The sequence below is a fragment of the Bufo bufo genome, chromosome 3 (genome assembly GCF_905171765.1).
Source record: "Bufo bufo chromosome 3, aBufBuf1.1, whole genome shotgun sequence".
NCBI classification, from domain to species: domain Eukaryota; kingdom Metazoa; phylum Chordata; class Amphibia; order Anura; family Bufonidae; genus Bufo; species Bufo bufo.
The window spans coordinates 546,995,113-547,017,580 of NC_053391.1; the positions used below are offsets into that span (position 1 = coordinate 546,995,113).

Below are 22,468 nucleotides of genomic sequence, written 5' to 3' on the forward strand. Positions count from 1 at the left end.
GTTTAGTATATAATATGCAGCAGGTTCAGAGTTAGTATAGCATGTCCTCAGTTTAGTATGTAGTATGCAGTAGGTTCAGAGTTAGTATAGCATGTCCTCAGTTTTAGTATGTGATATGCAGTAGGTTCAGAGTGAGTATAGCATGTCCTCAGTTTAGTATATAATATGCAGCGGGTTCAGAGTTAGTATAGCATGTCCTCAGTTTAGTATATAATATGCAGCAGGTTCAGAGTTAGTATAGCATGTCCTGAGTTCAGAGTTGGTTTGGGAATATCGCCTCACACCAGCAGGTGTGAGAGTCAGTATCGGTGCCGTAGTGAACCTGTTCTTTAATAACTCAAACGCTGATTGGGCGTCCTTGGACCAAACGAACTTTGTGTTGACACTAGTTAAGCGGGTTAGTGGTTTAGTGGTAGCGGAGAAATCTTTAATAAATTTCCTATAGAAGTTTGAGAACCCCAGGAACCGTTGAAGAGCTTTCCTGGAATCCGGGATCGGCCAATTTTGGATGCAAGTGATTTTTGAGTGATCCATCTGGATACCCTTGGGTGAAATTATGTATCCGAGGAAGGGAAGATAAGTAGTCTCGAAAACACATTTTTCCTGTTTGACGTATAAGCGATGAACACTTAACCGTGCAAGAACCCAACGGACATGTTTCCTGTGATCGTGTAAGTTATCGGAATACACTAGTATATCATCAAGATAGATGATTACACATACGTCCAGTAGATCCCTAAAGATGTCGTTAATAAAATTTTGGAATGTGGCAGGGGCGTTGCACAACCCGAAGGGCATCACTGTATACTCGAAGAGTCCATACCGAGTGCGGAAGGCTGTCTTCCATTCATCACCTTTTCTGATCCTAATTAAGTTGTATGCGCCTCTCAAATCCAGCTTGGTGTAGATAGTTGCTGTTTGTAATCTTTCTATGAGTTCGGATATTAGCGGCAAGGGGTACCGATTTTTGATTGTTATTTTGTTCAAGGCTCTGTAATCTATGATGGGCCTTAGGCTTGAGTCTTTGTTTCTCACGAAGAATATCCCTGCTGCTGCCGGGGAGGTTGAAGGCTGAATAAAACCTTTTCGTAAATTCTCTTCTAGGTACTGTTTGAGGTGAACAAGTTCTGGTTGTGCCAATGGATAAATTCTACCCGTGGGTATCTCACTACCCGGCAGCAAGTCTATGGGGCAATCGTAAGATCTATGGGGCGGAAGAGATTCCGCCTTCTTTGCGCTGAATACCTCAGCAAAGTCTGCGTATTGGCTGGGAACCTGGTTCACTCCCACGTGCATGAGAGATTTGAGAGGAAAGCAGGTCTCCATACAATAAGGTGACGTAAACTGAACTCTCTCCTGTTTCCATAGGAGGGTTGGCTGGTGTATTTGCAACCATGGCAACCCAAGAATCACGGGAAACAATGGAGAGTGTATGATATCAAGGGATAAGAATTCTGTGTGGTTATTTTCACATGTCACCATGAGGGGTTGAGTCTGACTGTGGATAGGACTAGAAGTGGTACCGTCAATGAAACTCACGGATATCGGAACGTTTTTTCTCATGTGGGGAATTTTATTTCGCTCAACCAGATGCATGTCGATAAAATTCCCCGAAGCTCCCGTGTCCACCATGGCTTCAACGATAATCCGGTTTTGGTCCCACTGTAAGGTGAGAGACGTGTATATGTAACCATCAGTACTATTTTTTGTACTGCCTAAGGTACAAAACGTGCCGCTCTTACCTTCGCACTTCTTACGTTTCGCGGGGCATCCGTCAACGGTATGGTCAGCAGACGCACAGTATAAACAGAGGTTGAGGTTACGTCTCCTGGCTTTCTCTCTCTCGGTCAGAGGTCCTCGGATCACCCCAATCTCCATCATCTCTACAGCAGGACCCTGGCTGGACGGTCTTGGGTTGGGTGTGAAGCCTGAGACTCTCTCGGCTCTGCGTTCCCTCAGCCGTCTGACAATGGTGGTGGCCTTCTGCATCAAGGCATTAAGTGTAAGTGGTAATTCTCCTCGGGCTAATTCGTCCTTCAGGGCCTCGGAAAGACGTAGGCAGAACTGATTCCTAAGGTGAGGTCATTCCATTCAGTCTCCCGGGCCCAGCGAGTGTATTCCGCAATAAAGTCCTCTACAGGTCGTCTCCCTTGTTTAAGTCTGCGTATAGCGGTCTCAGCGGTCAGCTGTTGACTATGGTCCTCGTAGAGAAGGGCCATTTTTTCAAGGAACAGAGAGAAGGAATCCAGGACTGGGTCTTCCTTTTCTAAATAAGTATTGGCCCATGCTCTGGGCTCCCCCCTGAGGTAAGAGATCATGGTGAGTACTTTTGTTCTGTCAGTTGGGTAAGTCCGGGGCTGCAGCTCAAACATTAGTTTGCACGCGTTCAGGAAATCCCTGAACTGCCTTCGGTCACCCGAGAATATCTCAGGTGGGCTGACATTGGGTTCTGGTCCATCACGGGGGTGTCCTGGCCCCTGAGTGACAAGTTGCCGTAGTGCCTGGTTTTCTAGCTGGAGATGTTGTACAGTCACGTTGAGGGTCTCCACCCTCTTAGTGAGGGTGACGAGGTGACCTGCAACCTCCGCTGGATCCATGTGGGTTCCACTAATATGTAACGCACCTAGTTGATCAGTTAGGATCTCAACTGCGGAAGCAATGGACATCCACTATTATCCCACCGCCCTTGTTTTTGGATGTGGGATTCGCGGTTACTCAGTATGTACCCCAGGCGTCTCTCTCAGTCTTGGGCGGAGAGTTTGGGGTAACAAAATCATTTACCGCTATCCATCTAATTAGTTACTGCTGGAAAGGAAGGTCCCCCAGTATTACAGGAGTCACAAGTTAGTATAAGCTTGTGCACAGTTCAGAGTTAGTATATAGTATGCCCTCAGTTTAGTATATAGTATGCCATAGGTTCAGGGTTAGTATATAGCATGTACACAGTTTAGTATATAATATGCAGCAGGTTCAGAGTTAGTATTGCATGTCCTCAGTTTAGTATATAATATGCAGCAGGTTCAGAGTTAGTATAGCATGTCCTCAGTTTAGTATATAATATGCAGCAGGTTCAGAGTTAGTATAGCATGTCCTCAGTTTACAGGGAGTGCAGAATTATTAGGCAAGTTGTATTTTTGAGGATTAATTTTATTATTGAACAACAACCATGTTCTCAATGAACCCAAAAAACTCATTAATATCAAAGCTGAATATTTTTGGAAGTAGTTTTTAGTTTGTTTTTAGTTTTAGCTATTTTAGGGGGATATCTGTGTGTGCAGGTGACTATTACTGTGCATAATTATTAGGCAACTTAACAAAAAACAAATATATACCCATTTCAATTATTTATTTTTACCAGTGAAACCAATATAACATCTCAACATTCACAAATATACATTTCTGACATTCAAAAACAAAACAAAAACAAATAAGTGACAAATATAGCCACCTTTCTTTGCAAGGACACTCAAAAGCCTGCCATCCATGGATTCTGTCAGTGTTTTGATCTGTTCACCATCAACATTGCGTGCAGCAGCAACCACAGCCTCCCAGACACTGTTCAGAGAGGTGTACTGTTTTCCCTCCTTGTAAATCTCACATTTGATGATGGACCACAGGTTCTCAATGGGGTTCAGATCAGGTGAACAAGGAGGCCATGTCATTAGATTTTCTTCTTTTATACCCTTTCTTGCCAGCCACGCTGTGGAGTACTTGGACGCATGTGATGGAGCATTGTCCTGCATGAAAATCATGTTTTTCTTGAAGGATGCAGACTTCTTCCTGTACCACTGCTTGAAGAAGGTGTCTTCCAGAAACTGGCAGTAGGACTGGGAGTTGAGCTTGACTCCATCCTCAACCCGAAAAGGCCCCACAAGCTCATCTTTGATGATACCAGCCCAAACCAGTACTCCACCTCCACCTTGCTGGCGTCTGAGTCGGACTGGAGCTCTCTGCCCTTTACCAATCCAGCCACGGTCCCATCCATCTGGCCCATCAAGACTCACTCTCATTTCATCAGTCCATAAAACCTTAGAAAAATCAGTCTTGAGATATTTCTTGGCCCAGTCTTGACGTTTCAGCTTGTGTGTCTTGTTCAGTGGTTGTCGTCTTTCAGCCTTTCTTACCTTGGCCATGTCTCTGAGTATTGCACACCTTGTGCTTTTGGGCACTCCAGTGATGTTGCAGCTCTGAAATATGGCCAAACTGGTGGCAAGTGGCATCTTGGCAGCTGCACGCTTGACTTTTCTCAGTTCATGGGCAGTTATTTTGCGCCTTGGTTTTTCCACACGCTTCTTGCGACCCTGTTGACTATTTTGAATGAAACGCTTGATTGTTCGATGATCACGCTTCAGAAGCTTTGCAATTTTAAGAGTGCTGCATCCCTCTGCAAGATATCTCACTATTTTTGACTTTTCTGAGCCTGTCAAGTCCTTCTTTTGACCCATTTTGCCAAAGGAAAGGACGTTGCCTAATAATTATGCACACCTAATATAGGGTGTTGATGTCATTAGACCACACCCCTTCTCATTACAGAGATGCACATCACCTAATATGCTTAATTGGTAGTAGGCTTTCGAGCCTATACAGCTTGGAGTAAGACAACATGCATAAAGAGGATGATGTGGTCAAAATACTCATTTGCCTAATAATTCTGCACTCCCTGTAGTATATAAGATGCAGCAGGTTCAGAGTTAGTATAGCATGTCCTCAGTTTAGTATGTAGTATGCAGTAGGTTCAGAGTTAGTATAGCATGTCCTCAGTTTTAGTATGTGATATGCAGTAGGTTCAGAGTGAGTATAGCATGTCCTCAGTTTAGTATATAATATGCAGCGGGTTCAGAGTTAGTATAGCATGTCCTCAGTTTAGTATATAATATGCAGCAGGTTCAGAGTTAGTATAGCATGTCCTGAGTTCAGAGTTGGTTTGGGAATATCGCCTCACACCAGCAGGAACCACCCCACTCTGAGTTCCAGGACCTTAATCAGAGCAGGTAACAGGCATATACTTGCGGTTAGTTGGTCCTGGCTAGGAAGCCAGCAGTGGGGAAGCCAGTGGAAAGTAGGTAGGCAGTCTTTCACAATGTTGTTAGGGATCCAGGTCTGGATATGTGGACAGAGTCCTCAGATGCAATGGAGCTAGCAGGGTGCGCACTCCATTAGTGGAACACCCTGCTTAGCACCTGTCTTCTATTTAAGGCCCGGAGGTAAGTGGGCGGAGTCACAGGGAGCCGCTGCGATCCAGGCTGTACTGTTACACTTCTTGTGGTAGGAAGCACCTTTAAAGAGGACCTTTCACTAGATTAAAAAATCTAAACTAAGTATACAGACATGTAGAGCGGCGTCCAGGGATCCCCCTGCACTTACTATTATCCCTGGGCGCCGCTCCATTCGCCCGGTATAGGCTCCGGTATCTTCACATGTTAGGCTCCACCCAGGGGAACCTGCCGGCATCAGGTTCCCCTGGGTGGAGCCTAACTATGAAGATACCGGAGCCTATACCGGGCGAATGGAGCGGCGCCCAGGGATAATAGTAAGTGCAGGGGGATCCCTGGACGCCGCTCTACATGTCTGTATACTTAGTTTAGATTTTTTAATCTAGTGAAAGGTCCTCTTTAAATACTCCCTGCAATCCAGCCATAGGCTGGTGAGACAGAGGGCGTGTACGTGCTGCCTCACAAGGGAGGAGAGACACACCCATGCAAGCCCTAACAACAGTACCGGTCTCCAGCAGGAAGTAAACTCTGGCATGGAGCACAGATGCAACAGTTAAGCTACAGGCCGCAGGAGGGAAAGAGCGAGCCCGGCGGCTGTGCCCGTGGGTCCGGGCAGCAGCGCCGACACAGACCGCTGGGCTAACATCCACTAAGAAAAATATGTAGCGTTTATTCAACGTGTGGCTATAGCCTTATGATGTGGACATTCAATTAATGTCTAAGTGGGAATCCCACCTGACCCCTGTACTGAGTTTGAATGGCACCACTAAAATAGCCATGCCAAGCTTATGCAGCCCCCTCTTTCAGTCTCTGCCTGGAAGTTTTTAGTGGAGGCTGCCTCAACTGGCAGAAGGGGGACGTTTGGATACCCTTCTCCTGATAAGCGATAATACGGAGCCCCAACTATCAGACATTTACAGCATATCCTGTGGATTTAAAATAGTAAATCTAGACATGTCAGTCTATATGCCTTAGTTTCAGAAGAGAAATTCTGTGTAGTATCTAAAGAGATCGCAGTGTTGACCCAGATAACGACTTCTTGTGCTGAATTTCATTGCCATTTCTTTTTTGACAGTGGGAAACTCCTGAGAACATAATATTTTACACAAACAACTCTCAAGCAGCCCTTGGCTATTGCATGAAGGAAGGAGGAGACTGTATTCTACGTATGCAGTGTGTCACTGGGAACTCGAACTTAAAGGAAGTAAGCTCTTCACTTACTGAAAGATTCAGATCTGCATGTCAGGGACTGGTAAGTCCTACGCCTCTTTCATTTGGTGTTTCTTTGCTTTACTATGGCAGAAGTCATTTGATTGTATTAGTCAGGACAGTGCCCAGTTATTTTTAATATTATAATAAAACTGTACAACAAGGTTATATTTATTCTGTCCTCAGAGTGTTCTCCAGCATGGGAGAATACACAGTGCACAGCGGATGCAGCTTGATTTGGAAGTAATACAGTTACATACCTCCTAATATTGTATTATGCTAACCTGTTCTTGCAGTTGTGTATATTGATTGAGTTAAGCTTCGCAGAAGGGTAAGCACTTCAATAATGCATCAAAATGTGTTCCACAGGTGAACTTTGTGCTGCAATCCCTACAAAACTAAAATGCGCACATAAACAGATACGGGTCTACTGGACGGACGGTTTTAGGAGCATATATACTATATTTCAACTTTATCCTGCAGTAACTTACCTTGCAGCTTGCCAAGCACAGTACCGTACATTGTATAGCGGCTCTGCTTGGTATCGCAGCTCAGCCCCATTGACTTTGATGGGGTTGAGCTGTATCTAGGCCATGTGGCCAATTAATGTGTCGTCACTGGCCTAAAGAAAGCTGCGAGATTGTCTCTGCACTCACAGAAGTACTGGTGACTTCTCAAACAGCTGATCAGCAGGGGTCCCAGGTGTCGGACCCCCCACTGATCAGATATCCAGAGGATAGGTCATCAGTGTTAAAATCTCTGAAAAACCCCTTTAAACTCTCGCAGTGGTCGCTACAATGATTTTAAATGCTATATATTTGACTATGTGACTGCCAGGAAAAAGCAGAGCAGAGCGGGGGTCATCCGATTGATCTGGGTGGCATATACTAGCATTATACCACCATTGTCTGTGGTGAGAAAACCCCTTATTTATGGATACATAGAGCTTAATATTTAAAGGGGCTCTTCAGGACAGGTCATTAATACCAGATCAGTGGGGATCCAACTCTCAGCACCCCCGCCAATCAGCTAAAGGGGTCGTCAGTGTGCTGTGTCCTCTTCAGTGTTTACCTGCACGCCATCTGTACTGGTGGTGCAGTGTAATTACAACTGTTCTTTCCATTGAACAATGAATGGGAGAGGAAGCTATACTTACACTGCACCATCACTACAATATAGACGTTGTGCGGGAAAACATTGAAGAGGACACAGAGCTCACACACACACCACGGCTCTTACAAACAGATGATCAGCAAGGGTCTAGACTCTAGAGAGTCGGATCCCTGATGACCTGATATTTTTGACTTACGGCAGCCCAGTCGAAGCACTGCACTGGGCTCTCACACAGCAGAGAGGAGGGTCTCAGCTCTGACATGAAAGCTGTGCTCCTTATCTAATGGCCCAGACCACCTGACTGAAGCGCCAATCCGGGTTGTTTCACCTCTAATGTGCCATGGGCAATAGCACTTGCGGCATGTGAGTGGTCATAGAGGGAGGGGACTTCTCTGTCTCCAATCGGCATCCCACGAATGAGGTTGCAGGGTGCCAATGTCAGTGCGCACAGTCCAGGACCTAGTGAAGGCCCCAGGCCTGCCTCCAACCGAGCAGGCTGAACAGGAGAAAGACATTTTCCAAGGCAGGACTGTCCCCAACGAAGCACCTCTCTGGACTTCCAATCAAGAACAGGTTCATGGATACGGAGCCATGGTAGCCCCAAAAGGAGAGGATAAGACAGACTTGGAAGAATCAAGAAACATAGAAACATAGAATGTGTCGGCAGATAAGAACCATTTGGCCCATCTAGTCTGCCCAATATATCTGAATCCTATGAATAGTCCCTGGCCCTATCTTATATGAAGGATAGCCTTATGCCTATCCCATGCATGCTTAAACCCCTTTACTGTATTTGCAGCTACCACTTCTGCAGGAAGGCTATTCCATGCATCCACTACTCTCTCAGTAAAGTAATACTTCCTTATATTACTTTTAAACCTTTGCCCCTCTAATTTAAAACTGTGTCCTCTTGTGGTAGTTTTTCTTCTTTTAAATATGCTCTCCTCCTTTACCGAGTTGATTCCCTTTATGTATTTAAAAGTTTCTATCATATCCCCTCTGTCTCTTCTTTCTTCCAAGCTATACATATTAAGGTCCTTTAACCTTTCCTGGTAAGTTTTATCCTGCAATCCATGTACTAGTTTAGTAGCTCTTCTCTGAACTCTCTCTAGAGTATCTATATCCTTCTGGAGATATGGCCTCCAGTACTGCGCACAATACTCCTAGTGAGGTCTCACTCCTAGTGAGGTCCTCCATTGTATGCATATTTTGCTGGGGATAGTCGATAATTGCGGTCCACATGCGGCTGGGCTGCTCCCCCAATCTAGACACGCCACCGTGTCAGGGGCTGAGCAGCTCCTCCAAAATTGCCACTATTTTTTTGGTGTTTCTGTTTTGTTTGATTTGTAGTGTGTGTGCCTTTACCTGGCATTCTAACGCTCTTTTGCACCTGTTATACCTCCTTCACAGGGTCTGATATGGGTGTGGCTCACAGTATGGTCTTGTTCACATTGCACCAGTATCCTTGCTGGGCAGTTGTGTGGAAGCTTTGCTGTGAGCTGGATTCCATCACCCTCAGACCCTGTTCACACCATAGTCAGAGTAGTGGTAGGAACCCTTTGCCATGCTGAGTGACCGTGACGTGGTGCATGAAGGGCTCCGATATTTTCCTGACCGGAACATATTGGCGAAAGTCTCAGCTTTTTAATACCTGCATTTATGACTTCCCAGTATAGTCAGTAGCTTATTTGTTTGGTGCATTTTCTCTTGGTGTCTCATATGATGCTTTGCTACATTCCCTGTAGCTTGTCCTTGTGGTGCATGTGGATCGCGCCGACGTCCTCCATTGTATGCATATTTTGCTGGGGATAGTCGATAATTGCGGTCCACATGCGGCTGGGCTGCTCCCCCAATCTAGACACGCCACCGTGTCAGGGGCTGAGCAGCTCCTCCAAAATTGCCACTATTTTTTGGGTGTTTCTGTTTTGTTTGATTTGTAGTGTGTGTGCCTTTACCTGGCATTCTAACGCTCTTTTGCACCTGTTATACCTCCTTCACAGGGTCTGATATGGGTGTGGCTCACAGTATGGTCTTGTTCACATTGCACCAGTATCCTTGCTGGGCAGTTGTGTGGAAGCTTTGCTGTGAGCTGGATTCCATCACCCTCAGACCCTGTTCACACCATAGTCAGAGTAGTGGTAGGAACCCTTTGCCATGCTGAGTGACCGTGACGTGGTGCATGAAGGGCTCCGATATTTTCCTGACCGGAACATATTGGCGAAAGTCTCAGCTTTTTAATACCTGCATTTATGACTTCCCAGTATAGTCAGTAGCTTATTTGTTTGGTGCATTTTCTCTTGGTGTCTCATATGATGCTTTGCTACATTCCCTGTAGCTTGTCCTTGTGGTGCATGTGGACCGCGCCGACGTCCTCCATTGTATGCATATTTTGCTGGGGATAGTCGATAATTGCGGTCCACATGCGGCTGGGCTGCTCCCCCAATCTAGACACGCCACCGTGTCAGGGGCTGAGCAGCTCCTCCAAAATTGCCACTATTTTTTTTTGGTGTTTCTGTTTTGTTTGATTTGTAGTGTGTGTGCCTTTACCTGGCATTCTAACGCTCTTTTGCACCTGTTATACCTCCTTCACAGGGTCTGATATGGGTGTGGCTCACAGTATGGTCTTGTTCACATTGCACCAGTATCCTTGCTGGGCAGTTGTGTGGAAGCTTTGCTGTGAGCTGGATTCCATCACCCTCAGACCCTGTTCACACCATAGTCAGAGTAGTGGTAGGAACCCTTTGCCATGCTGAGTGACCGTGACGTGGTGCATGAAGGGCTCCGATATTTTCCTGACCGGAACATATTGGCGAAAGTCTCAGCTTTTTAATACCTGCATTTATGACTTCCCAGTATATCTTTGTGTCATCAGCAAAAAGACAAACCTTACCATCGAGGCCTTTTGCAATATCACTTATGAAGATATTAAACAAAATTGGTCCCAGTACAGATCCCTGTGGAACCCCACTGGTAACATGACCTTGTTTTGAATGTTCTCCATTGACTACAACCCTCTGTTGTCTGTCACTCAGCCACTGCCTAATCCACTCAACAATATGGGAGTCCATGCTCAATGACTGCAGTTTATTGATAAGTCTTCTATGTGGGACAGTGTCAAAAGCCTTACTAAAATCTAGATATGTGATGTCTACTGCACCTCCACCGTCTATTATTTTAGTCACCCAGTCAAAAAAATCTATAAGATTTGTTTGACATGATCTCCCTGAAGTAAACCCATGTTGTTTTTCATCTTGCAATCCATGGGATTTTAGATGTTCCACAATCCTATCCTTTAATAGGGTTTCCATTAATTTGCCTACTATTGATGTCAGACTCACTGGTCTATAGTTGCTCGATTCCTCCCTACTACCTTTCTTGTGAATGGGCACGACATTTGCCAATTTCCAATCTTCCGGGACGACTCCTGTTACTAATGATTGGTTAAATAAATCTGTTAACGGTTTTGCCAGCTCACCACTAAGCTCTTTAAATAATTTTGGGTGTATCTCATCAGGCCCCTGTGACTTATTTGTCTTCACCTTAGACAGCAAACTTAGAACATCTTCCTCTGTAAAGATACATGCATCAAACGATTTATTAGTCATCCTTTCTAGTGGAGGTCCTTCTCCTTTTTCTTTTGTAAAAACTGAACAGAAGTATTTATTAAGGCAGTCGGCTAGCCCTTTATTCTCTTCTACATACCTTCCGTCCTTTGTTTTTAATTTAGTTATTCCTTGTTTTAATTTCCTTTTTTCCTTTATATATCTGAAGAATGTCTTATCCCCTTTTTTCATAGACTGAGCTAGTTTTTCTTCTGCCTGCGCTTTAGAAGTTCTTATAACTTGCTTGGCCTCTCTCTGCCTAATCTTGTAGATTTCCTTATCTTCATTGCTCTGGGTTTTTTTATAATTACAAAATGCTAGCTTTTTATTGTTAATGATTTGGGCCACTTCTGCTGAGTACCACAGTGGTCTGTTGCCTTCAATAATGCACCTTTTAAGTAGTCCCATTTCTCCTGGACTCCATGTAATCCGTTCCAGTCTGATAAGGACTCATTTATGACTAATTTCATTTTTGAAAAGTCTGTTTTTCTAAAGTCTAAAACTTTTGTTTTTGTGTGGTGGGACTCTTTCACAGTTCTTATATTAAACCACACTGACTGGTGATCACTAGATCCCAAGGTTTCGCCTACAATGACATCATATACCGAATCCCCATTTGTGAATACCAAATCCAAAATGGCCTCCCTCCGGGTTGGCTCCTCAACCACTTGTTGTAGAGATAACCCCAGTAGGGAATTTAGAATATCTGTACTCCTGGTAGAACTTGCTATTTTGGTTTTCCAGTTTATATCTGGAAGATTGAAATCTCCCATAACGAAATTTCTTCCATATGGAGAGCTCCCACCTGTAGTTTCACAGGCTCAGAAAATTGTACGGACTCAGATGCAGGAAGTTTCCTGCCGATCCGGAATCCAGAAGAGCCGTCTCTGTGAACTGATTATCTCCAAACGACAAAGTTGCCGGCAAAGTCAGGGGTAGAGAGGAATTATCTTCACCTAGGGCCGCCTCTCCAAGACCCTAGGCTCGGGAATTTCCCGGCTTCAGGGGACAAGCATGGAGAAAATGATCAGAACCACCACAATAGAAACAAAGTCCTTTACTATGGTGGTGATCACGTTCCTGTTCAGTCAGCCTGACTCGATCGACATGCATGGGCTCTGGAACTGCAGACAACATGGAAGGCTACGGGGTAGGAGCTTGCTGAAGGGAAGATGCCAGGCGAAAAGGTCTCCCTTCACGTGCCACCTCTCTGACACATTCTGGAACCGCAAATCAATTCGAGTAGCCAGGGAGATGAGGTCATCCAAGGTAGAAGGAACATCCCGTCCGGCCAGCTCGTCCTTAATTTTCCCACAGAGACTTTCCCAAAAGGTAGCCACGAGTGCCTCATTATTCCAGCCTAGTTCAGAGGCCAGCGTATGGAACTGGATTGCATACTGTCCCACGGATTGGCTTCCTTGACGCAACCGCAGTATAGAGGATGCGGCTGAGGTGGTGCATCCTAGCTCGTCAAACACCCTGCGGAAGGCTTCTAGGAAGGCCTGTAGATCCATTATGACTGGGTCATTCCTTTCCCAGAGAGGGTTGATCCAGGCCAGTGCCTCTCCAGTAAGGTTTGACATAAGAAAAGCCACTTTGGCTCGGTCCGAGGCAAATTGGTGAGGCAAGAGTTCAAAATGAAGGGTGCATTGATTTATGAACCCCCGGCACTGCTTAGGGTCACCATTGAAGCGTGGAGGAGCTCAAAGGCGAGGTCCAGATCCTGGTACGTAGGAAGATGGCGGAGCAGGAGCTGGGTTAACCACGGCAGAGGGACCCGATGATGCTGGGTTAACAGATGTCAGGTCATTTAGACGCATATTTACATTAAGTAAATAGGACAGGATTTGATCCTGGCGCTCACGCTGTTGGGCCAACTCCTGGTGTAACTCGGTGAGACTGGGAGGGTTCAAATCAGCAGGGTCCATGGCCTGAGCAAACTGTTATGCATGCGGGTGTGGACCCACTGCGCCACTGACTGGCTATATTCTGGAAGGGCGTGACTAAGCAACTACCTGGTCTTCACTAGAGCCTCTGATGGAGAGGATAGGCTTGGGCCATTAGGGTAGTTGCCAGGTGCCACTCCAGAGCAGTGCCCAAGTCAGTGGCAGCTGACCAGGGGGTCAGAGATACCGGTGCAAGCACTGAGGGGAAGTACGTGGTCAGGGCAGGCAGAGATCAAGCAAGGTCTGTAAACGAAGTCAGAGGTCAGAGGCAGGCGGCAAACAAGCACGGGTGTGACAGATAGCACCGGAAAGTTTTTTTTTAAATTTAGGACCAGCAAATTTTGCTATGGATCCTCAGTAAGTCAATGGGATCCATTAAGATTAAATGGGATCAATTTCAAAACATACCTTTGGGTCTGTTAGGAAGCATCTAAGCCATGATAATAGTAAATAGATCTTACTTGGAATTTATTCAATCTGGGATTAATAATGGCAGAGGACACATCTACTTCACTCACATATGCAAGGCTGTAAATTACTCAGACAGCCCACTGGATGCATAACCCATAGGGTACAGGAATTTAAATCAATAAATCTCAACTTATACTGTATCCGTGCATCTCAGTCTCTGCTACCAATATAAAAATAGAGGGAAAGTGAAGATAAGAGAATCCTTCCCCCAAAGCAAGTAGCCATATTCAGCATCTGTGGAGGTAAATACAGATTTTTCATGGCAACAGGCAACAGCTAAATTCCTAAATAGGATAGAGGCAACCATTCAAGAGCGCATCCTGACCCTTGTAATTAAATATAATGCATAATATTAAAAAAAAGTTTGAAAAGTTAACATACATATTAACGTATGTATAAAAATAAGTAAAGGCTAATCTTTATCAAGGTCACGTCAGCCCTTTATCTGACATGTCAGGAAGAAATTGTCAACGGACAGATGATAGGGTTGATTATGAAGTTGTGAAACAAAAATGAATACTTCTTAATTGTTGTTTTCTACTTAATTTTTTTCTACAAGATTAAGGCCTCATGCACATGGCCGTTGCCCGGCCGTGGCCGTATTGCGGGCACCAACCGTGTGCTCACTTGAATGGGTCTGCAATCCGGAGCTGCGGTGCGCATGCCTCCGCACCGCAAAAAAATTGTTCTATTGCACGGAACGGCCGCACAACGGCCGTGTGCATGAGGCCTTAAATATGGAGCTTTTCCCAAAAAGCAATTGGTAAGTTGATATGATGCATAAGGAGAAAAAGGATTGCCATGATATACAGTAATAGCCCTTCAAACTAAGCAGTTTAGGGCTACATGCACATGAACGTTGTTTGTTTCTGTGTCAGATCATTTTTTTTTGCGGATAGGATGCGGACCCATTTATTTTAATAGGTCCGCAAAAAACACAGTGTGCTGCCGGCATCAGTATGTCAGTTCTGTAGCCCCACAAAAAAAAATACATGTCCTATTCTTGTCCGTTTTAGGCATTGTTACAATGGATCCGCCCAAAAAAATGGATGGCATACAGATCAGCAATTTGAGGTCCGCAAAACACATACGTTCGTGTGCATGTAGCCTAAAGATGAGCCAAATGCATCAGTGTCTAAAGTGGTATGATACATTTGGTGCATTTAACTCTGCTCCACCTATTGGTTGGCTAATTTTGCACCATAAGGCCTCTTGCACATGACCGTATAACCTCCGAGACATACGGTCAGTGAGCAGGCCATATATCCCGGAGCGGCATTGATCGTGCACACGGGAGCACACAGCATCATAGATTACAATGATGCTGTTAACGTCGGACCACCCGCGGGCCTATTGTCCCGCACAGATATGATCTTACGAGTGCGGGACAATAGCCCCGCAGGCGGCCCGACGTGCACAGCATTATTGTAATCTCGGAGGGCTCGGAGGGCATACGGTTGTGTGCAAGAGGCCCAAATGTGTGCTTCTTAAGCCACACCCTATTTCCAACAATACTACATCAATTTTATACCTGACTTGTCAAACAAAGCACAAAAAGTGTCTAAAACACATAATAAATGTGTTACAAAGTTTTTGTAGCAAATTAATAATTCTACAGAATTCTGAACAGTTTTGCTTACTAAATCTCACTCAAGCTGAAGAGACTGTCCGCTTAAAATAGTGTAGATGCAAAGGACCATAATAACTATCATTACTGTGTACATTCTTTTTACATTGGGGCAGATATACTAAGTTTGACATTACATATGCCAGTCTTAGGTGGGTTCACATTTGCGTTTCGGATTCCGTTATAGCTTTCCATTATAAAATGGTTATAATGGAAAATAACGGAATCCATAAGACGGAAGGATGGATCCGTTATGCTGCCCATAGACTTTTATTGCTTTCCGTCTTAATAAAAGTCTATGGGGAAGCATAACGGATCCGTCTGGTTTCCATTATGCAGAACGGAGAAAAAAGTCCTGTTGACAGGACTTTGTTTTCCGTCTTGCATAACGGGACCCAGACGTATCCGTTATGATTCCCCATAGACTTCTATTAAGACAAATCAAAACGGAATGCCTCTAAAGGCTTCCGTTTTGACTTCCATCTTATGAATTCTGTTATAACTATTTTATAACGGAAAGCCATAATGGAATCCAGAACGCAGATGTGAACTCACCCTTAGTGAAAAGTCAGTGAGGTTGTCCAGTGAGGCTCAGCCTGAAGGTGAATGTCAGTATAGCACTGACAGTAAAATACATTGCATTACAGGAATAGTGCAAAGTATTTTAGAAGCGATCAAAAGATTATTATAGTCCCCTTGTGGGACTATTAAATAGTTAAAAAAGTTCAGGCACTTCCACAAAAATTTGTATTTTCTGTTAGAAAGGTACACAATGTAAACTGCAGTGAATGTAATCTTCTTACCAGAGACTGTATTTTGTGAGCTATCCCCTCCCTCTGATCCTCAGCTGTGTTATGTAGCCAGCACTCTGACTTTCCAAATAACACAACATCTTATGTGTGAACAGGGAGCCAGTTTCTCAATGTATTCCTATGGAAGCCTCAATGTCAGTCTTATAGGAATCAATAGAGAAGTAACTGACTTCCTGTCCTGTGTCAGTTGAAAATCAGAGTGTTGGTCACATGACACAACTCAAGATCAGAAGGGAGGTTATGACTCAAAAATACAGTTACTGGTAAGACAATTACCTTCACTACAATTTACATGATGTACCTTTCTAACGGGTCAGAGAATAAAAATTTTTGTGGGAGTGCTACTTTAAATAAAAAAAATCCAAGTAAAAAAAATAAAAATGTTTTCCATTGAAAAATAGCCCTTCAATAGAAAAAATAGCAACAATAAAATCTCCGTCACATCTTTGGTATCGCCGCCTCTGTAACAACGCTCCCTATGCAATTATCTTAAATTTATCCTGTATGGTAAACGCCATTGAAAAAAAAGAAAGTAAAAAGAAACAGAATAAAAAGTGCTAAAAAAATGCACCAAAATGATACCAATGAAAACTACAAGGTGTCCCGAATAAATCTATCCCTCACACACCTTTGTAGAAAAAATAAATTAAAAAAAGTTACGGGTCTTGGGATGCGGTGATGCAAAAACACTTTCCTTTTTTAAAAAAAGGGGGTTTTATTTTGCAAAAGTAGTAAAACGTAAAAAAACTATATATATATATATATATATATATATATACACAGTACAGACCAAAAGTTTGGACACACCTTCTCATTCAAAGAGTTTTCTTTATTTTCATGACTATGAAGGCATCAAAACTATGAATTAACACATGTGGAATTATATTCATAACAAACAAGTGTGAAACAACTGAAAATATGTCATATTCTAGGTTCTTCAAAGTAGCCACCTTTTTGCTTTGATTACTGCTTTGCACACTCTTGGCATTCTCTTGATGAGCTTCAAGAGGTAGTCCCCTGAAATGGTTTTCACTTCACAGGTGTGCCCTGTCAGGTTTAATAAGTGGGATTTCTTGCCTTATAAATGGGGTTGGGACCATCAGTGGCGTTGAGGAGAAGTCAGGTGGATACACAGCTGATAGTCCTACTGAATAGACTGTTAAAATTTGTATTATGGCAAGAAAAAAGCAGCTAACAGTCTATTCAGTAGGACTATCAGCTGTGTATCCACCTGACTTCTCCTCAACGCCACAGATGGTCCCAACCCAATTTATAAGGCAAGAAATCCCACTTATTAAACCTGACAGGGCACACCTGTGAAGTGAAAACCATTTCAGGGGACTACCTCTTGAAGCTCATCAAGAGAATGCCAAGAGTGTGCAAAGCAGTAATCAAAGCAAAAGGTGGCTACTTTGAAGAACCTAGAATATGACATATTTTCAGTTGTTTCACACTTGTTTGTTATGTATATAATTACACATGTGTTAATTCATAGTTTTGATGCCTTCAGTGTGAATCTACAATTTTCATAGTCATGAAAATAAAGAAAACTCTTTGAATGAGAAGGTGTGTCCAAACTTTTGGTCTGTACTGTATGCTGAGAATTTTGAATGCCGATGGTCATATGCATGAGATTAAAGGGAACCTGTCATGTTGAAAATGGTATCTGATCTGCAGGCAGGATGTTATAGAGCAGGAGAGGCAGAAACTGTAATATGTTTGTGTATACAGTGATAGCTTTAAATCACTGATAGGACCATCTCCTTGATTTCAAAGGCTCGGAATGAACAGGAATTCAAACATCTACAGTAAATTACAAGTTTTACTGAATCTATTCCCATCAAACGAAATATCAATCTGTTTTGCTCCTCTTGCACCAATAACTTCATGTCTGCAGATTGTCTGTATTCTCATGGTGATAGGTTCTCTTTATAGGTGTCCATGAACTTTCAATATCTGAGAGCTACTCTTTTTAATTCTCCCATACAAATGCATGCTCAGCTCAATGGGGACAGTTGCGAAGGGGAACTGTGCTGCTTCGAGTGGTGCTGTCTATGGTCCACTTCTGGGAAGTAGTGTTGATCGAGCACCAAAATACTCGGGTGCTCAAGTACAGCAATTTGGGAGCACAATGGAAGTCAATGGGAGAACCCGAGCATTAAACCAGGCACCCCCTGCTCTGACCCTCAAAAACATTAGGAGCAAGGGCTGTTGGTGACCCTCTAAAACATTAGGAGCGAGGGCCTGCTGCTGATCTGACCATCTAAAGAATTACGGGTGAGGGTCTGCTGCTGAGCTGACCCTCTAAAACATTAGGGGCGAGGGCCTGCTGCTGATTTGACCATCCAAAACATTAGGAGCAAAGGCCTGCTGGTGACCCTCTAAAACATTAGGAGCGAGGGCCTGCTGCTGATCTGACCATCTAAAAAATTAGGGATGAGGGTCTGCTGTTGAGCTGGCCATCTAAAAAAATTAGGGGTGAGGGTCTGCTGCTGATCTGGCCATCTAAAACATTAGGGGCGAGGGTCTGCTGCTGATATGACCATATAAAACATTAGGGGCGAGGGCCTGCTGCTGATCTGACCATCTAAAACATTATGGGCGAGGGTCTGCTGCGGAGCTGACCCTCTAAAACATTAGCAGCAAGGGCAGCCTAATAAGCATGTTGATATGATGGAGGAGGAGGTGGAGAAAAGGAAGATTGAACCATATACCCATTTTAGTGGTGGAAGGGGTGCATGGGAATACAGTGTATTCAATACACTATAAAAGCCACAGTTAAAGTGCCTTTATGTTCAGCCGCTTTCCTCTGGTGGAGTAGAGAAGTCAGGGGCAATCAAGGCCTTGTTCATTTTGATAAGCGTCAACCTGTCAGCATTATCAGTTGATAGTCGGATGGCAGGACAGGTCAGTTATTATGCCACCAGCAGTACTAAATACCCGCTGTGACAAAACACTGGTGGCAGGACAGGCCAGCACCTCAAAGGCGTAGAGTGCCAGTTCATGCTACGTGTCCAGCTTGGACACCCAATAGTTGTAAGGCACAGGGAGATCACTGAGAACGCTGACACGGTCTGGTACGTACTCCCTCACCATCTTCTAAAACTTTTCCCTCCTTGTGACAGTAGGCTGCACATCAGGGTGAGGGTGCTGGCGGGGTGTCATGAAACTGTCCCAGGCCTTGGAGAGTGCTGCCCTGCATCTGTTGGAACTGCTGTGTGTTCCCCTAGTCTCCCCTCCTCGGTTGCCCAAGGAACTACTTACTATGCCGACATCGTTGTCAGCTGGAAATTTTTGGAGCAATGTTTCCACAAGGACCTTCTGGTATTGCGCCATTTTGCTAGTCCTCTCCACCACAGGAATGAGATGATGAGAAGTTCTCTTTGTAGCGGGGGTCGAGAAGGATGAACAACCAGTAATCAGTGTTGGCCAAAATGCGTATAACACGAGGGTCACAGGAAAGGCAGCATAACATAAAGTCAGCCATGTGTGCCAGAGTCCCAACAGACAAGACTTTGCTGTCCTCATCAGGAGAATGAGTCTCAATCTCCTCATCCTCTTCCTTCTCTTCGGCCCATCCACGCTGAACAGATGGAATAAACCTGCTATGGGTACTACCCTCTGTAGCAGAGGCAGCCGTCTCCTGCTCCTCCTCATCTTCATCATCCAATTCATGTTGAGAAGACGAATGGAGGGTGGTCTGGCTATCACCCTGTGTACTGTCTTCCCCAATTTCCACCTCTTCCACATGCAAAGCGCCCACCTTCATTGTGAGCAGCGAGCGTTTCAGTAGACACAGAAGTGGGATTGTTACGCTGATAATAGCGGCATCGCCGCTCATCATCTGTGTTGATTCCAAACAGTTGCGTAATACCTCACAGAGGTCAGACATCCATGCCCACTCGTCTCTTGTGAAGAGCGGAAGCTGACTGGAAAGGCGATGGCCATGTTGTAGCTGGTATTCCACTACTGCCCTCTGCTGCTCATAAAGCCTGGCCAACATGTGGAATGTGGAGTTCCAGCACGTGCTTACGTCGCACAACAGTCAGTGAGCTGGCGATTACAAGTGCTGCAGTGTTGCCAGACCGGCAGCAGCTGTAGATGACTTTCGGGAATGGGCACACATGAGGCGCACCTTCACCAGTAGTTCAGGCAAATTGGGGTAGGTTTTGAGAAACCGCTGAACCACTAAGTTGAACACGTGGGCTAGGCATGGTATGTGTGTGAGCTTGCCGAGCTCCAAAGCCGCCACCAAGTTACGGCAATTATCAGACACAACCATACCTGGTTGTAGGTTGAGTGGCGAGAGCCACAGCTCAGTCTGGTCCTTTATACCCTACCACAGAGCGGCAGTGTGCTGTTTGTCACCTAAGCAATTAGTTTCAGCACGGCTTGTTGCCGCTTCCCCACTGCAGTACTACACTGCTTCCAGCTACTGACTGATGGCTGACTGGTGCTGCAAGATGAGAATTCAAAGGTGGAAGTGGAGGAGGAGGTGAAGGAGGAGAAGGGGGGGTTGCAGCCACTAATGTAGGTGGTGGCGGAAATCCTGATGGAAGTAGGGCCCGCAATCCTTGGCGTCGGTAGCATCTGTGCCATCCCAGGGTATGACTCGCTCCCGGCCTCCACAACTTTCACCCAGTGTTCCGTAAGGGAGATGTAGCATCCCTGGCCAAAAGCACTTGTCCACGTGTCCATGTGGCACACCGGAAAAAATTGTGGCGGCTGGGGACTGAGAGACGAGGGCCCTCCGCCGCCATCAGGCTGTGGAAAGCCTCAGTGTACACAAGCCTAAATGGCAACATTTCCAGGGCCAGCAATTTGGAAAGGTGTGCATTTAGTGCTATGGCCTGGAGTATGGACATCTGTAAGCTGTGCTGGGACACAGAAGTGGATGTGCTAGCTGATGGTGCTTGCGAAGGTCCAGGTGCAGAAGGCATCCGAGCCTGCGTTTTGGACAGGGGATTGGCCAGCATGTAACACAGGGGAAGGCAATGGTGTGACCCGAAGACACTGATTGTGGACCCAGGCCCACCTATTAGGGTGCTTTGATGCCATGTGGCGGATCATGCTGGTGGTGGTGAGGTTGCTAGTGTTCACGCCTCTGCTCATTTTTGTACGGTACAGGTTGCAAATGACAATTCTTTTATCGTCCGCACTTTCCTCAAAAAAGCGTCAGAATGCAGAACAGCTACCCCTTGGCAAGGGAGATTGCTGCAAGGGGGTGCTCCGGGGAACAGTAGTGGGCCTATTTGGAGTGGCCTGCCTTCTCCCTTTTGCCACCCCACTGCCTCTTCCAGCCTGTTGCGGTGTTGTGGATCCCTCCCCCTCTGTACTGCTCTCCTCGCTTGGCTTGCCAAATTCCCAGGTTGGGTCAGTGATTTCATCGTCCACCACCTCCTCTTCCACTTCCTCACTCTGGTCATCCTCCTGACTTGTTGACCTAACAAGAACCTCACTTATTGACAACTGTTTCTCATCCTCATCATGAACCTCTTGAGAGACTAATTGCGGTTGACTTATTGGCAACTGTGTCTCATCATCATAATCCACCTCGTGAAACACTAATTGCCGCTCTCCACCGTCATCTTCTGACTGTGGATGCTCAAGAGTTTGGGAATCAGTGCACAAAATCTCCTTATGTCCCTCTTCAAGCGGGCTTGGCGAGAGGGCCAAATCAAGGAATGGCGCTGAAAAGAGCTCCTCGGAATATCCGAGAGTGGGATCACTTGTTTGCCAAGACTCTCCATGGTGGGAGGAAGGAGGATCAGGGTGAGGATTCTGTTGACCAGATTCTTGGCTACTGAGACTGAACTTTGTGGAAGACAGGGTGGTGCTTAACCGACTGGAAGCATTATCTGCTGAAATCCAACCGACCACCTGGTCGCACTGGTCTGACTTCGAGAGTGGTGTCCTGCGCCGCCCTGCAAATTGGGACATGAAGCTAGGTATCGTGGATGAGTGTGTTTCTTGTGCTCTGGCAGCAGGCACAGTTTCACCGCGCCCAGGGCCATGGCCTTTGCGTGCACCATCAGCAGCACGGCCACTTCCCCATCCCTTACTGCTCGCCTTGAGCATATTAAATGGTATATATGCTTGCAAGTATGTCACACGTACAGTAGCGCAGGTTTTGTAAGTGTATGCGCAAATAAATTAAACTGAATGTCACAGATATTTAGGATGTGCAAATGTTATACAGGAGATGTAGCGCAGGTAATGTCGCTGTCACCAGCGGCGAAAATATTAAACTGAATGTCACTGATATTTAGGATGTGCAAACGTGATACAGGAGATGTAGCCAGGTAATGTCGCTGTCACCAGCGGCGAAAAAATTTACCTGAATGTCACTGATATTTAGGATGTGCAAACGTTATACAGGAGATGTAGCGCAGGTAATGTCGCTGTCACCAACGGCGAAAAAATTTAACTGAATGTCACTGATATTTAGGATGGGCAAACGTTATACAGGAGATGT

At 45.2% G+C, this 22,468-nt stretch overlaps 1 protein-coding gene across 1 annotated transcript in view; it reads left to right on the forward strand.

The window, feature by feature from the left end:
- The first annotated feature begins 6,403 nt into the window (after positions 1–6,403).
- LACC1 (laccase domain containing 1) overlaps positions 6,404–22,468 on the forward strand; it is a 60,383-nt gene continuing 44,318 nt past the window's right edge. The window contains exon 1 of the mRNA XM_040422009.1: positions 6,404–6,465. The gene's annotated coding sequence lies outside the window, so the exon portion shown is untranslated. The remainder of the gene's footprint in view (positions 6,466–22,468) is intronic.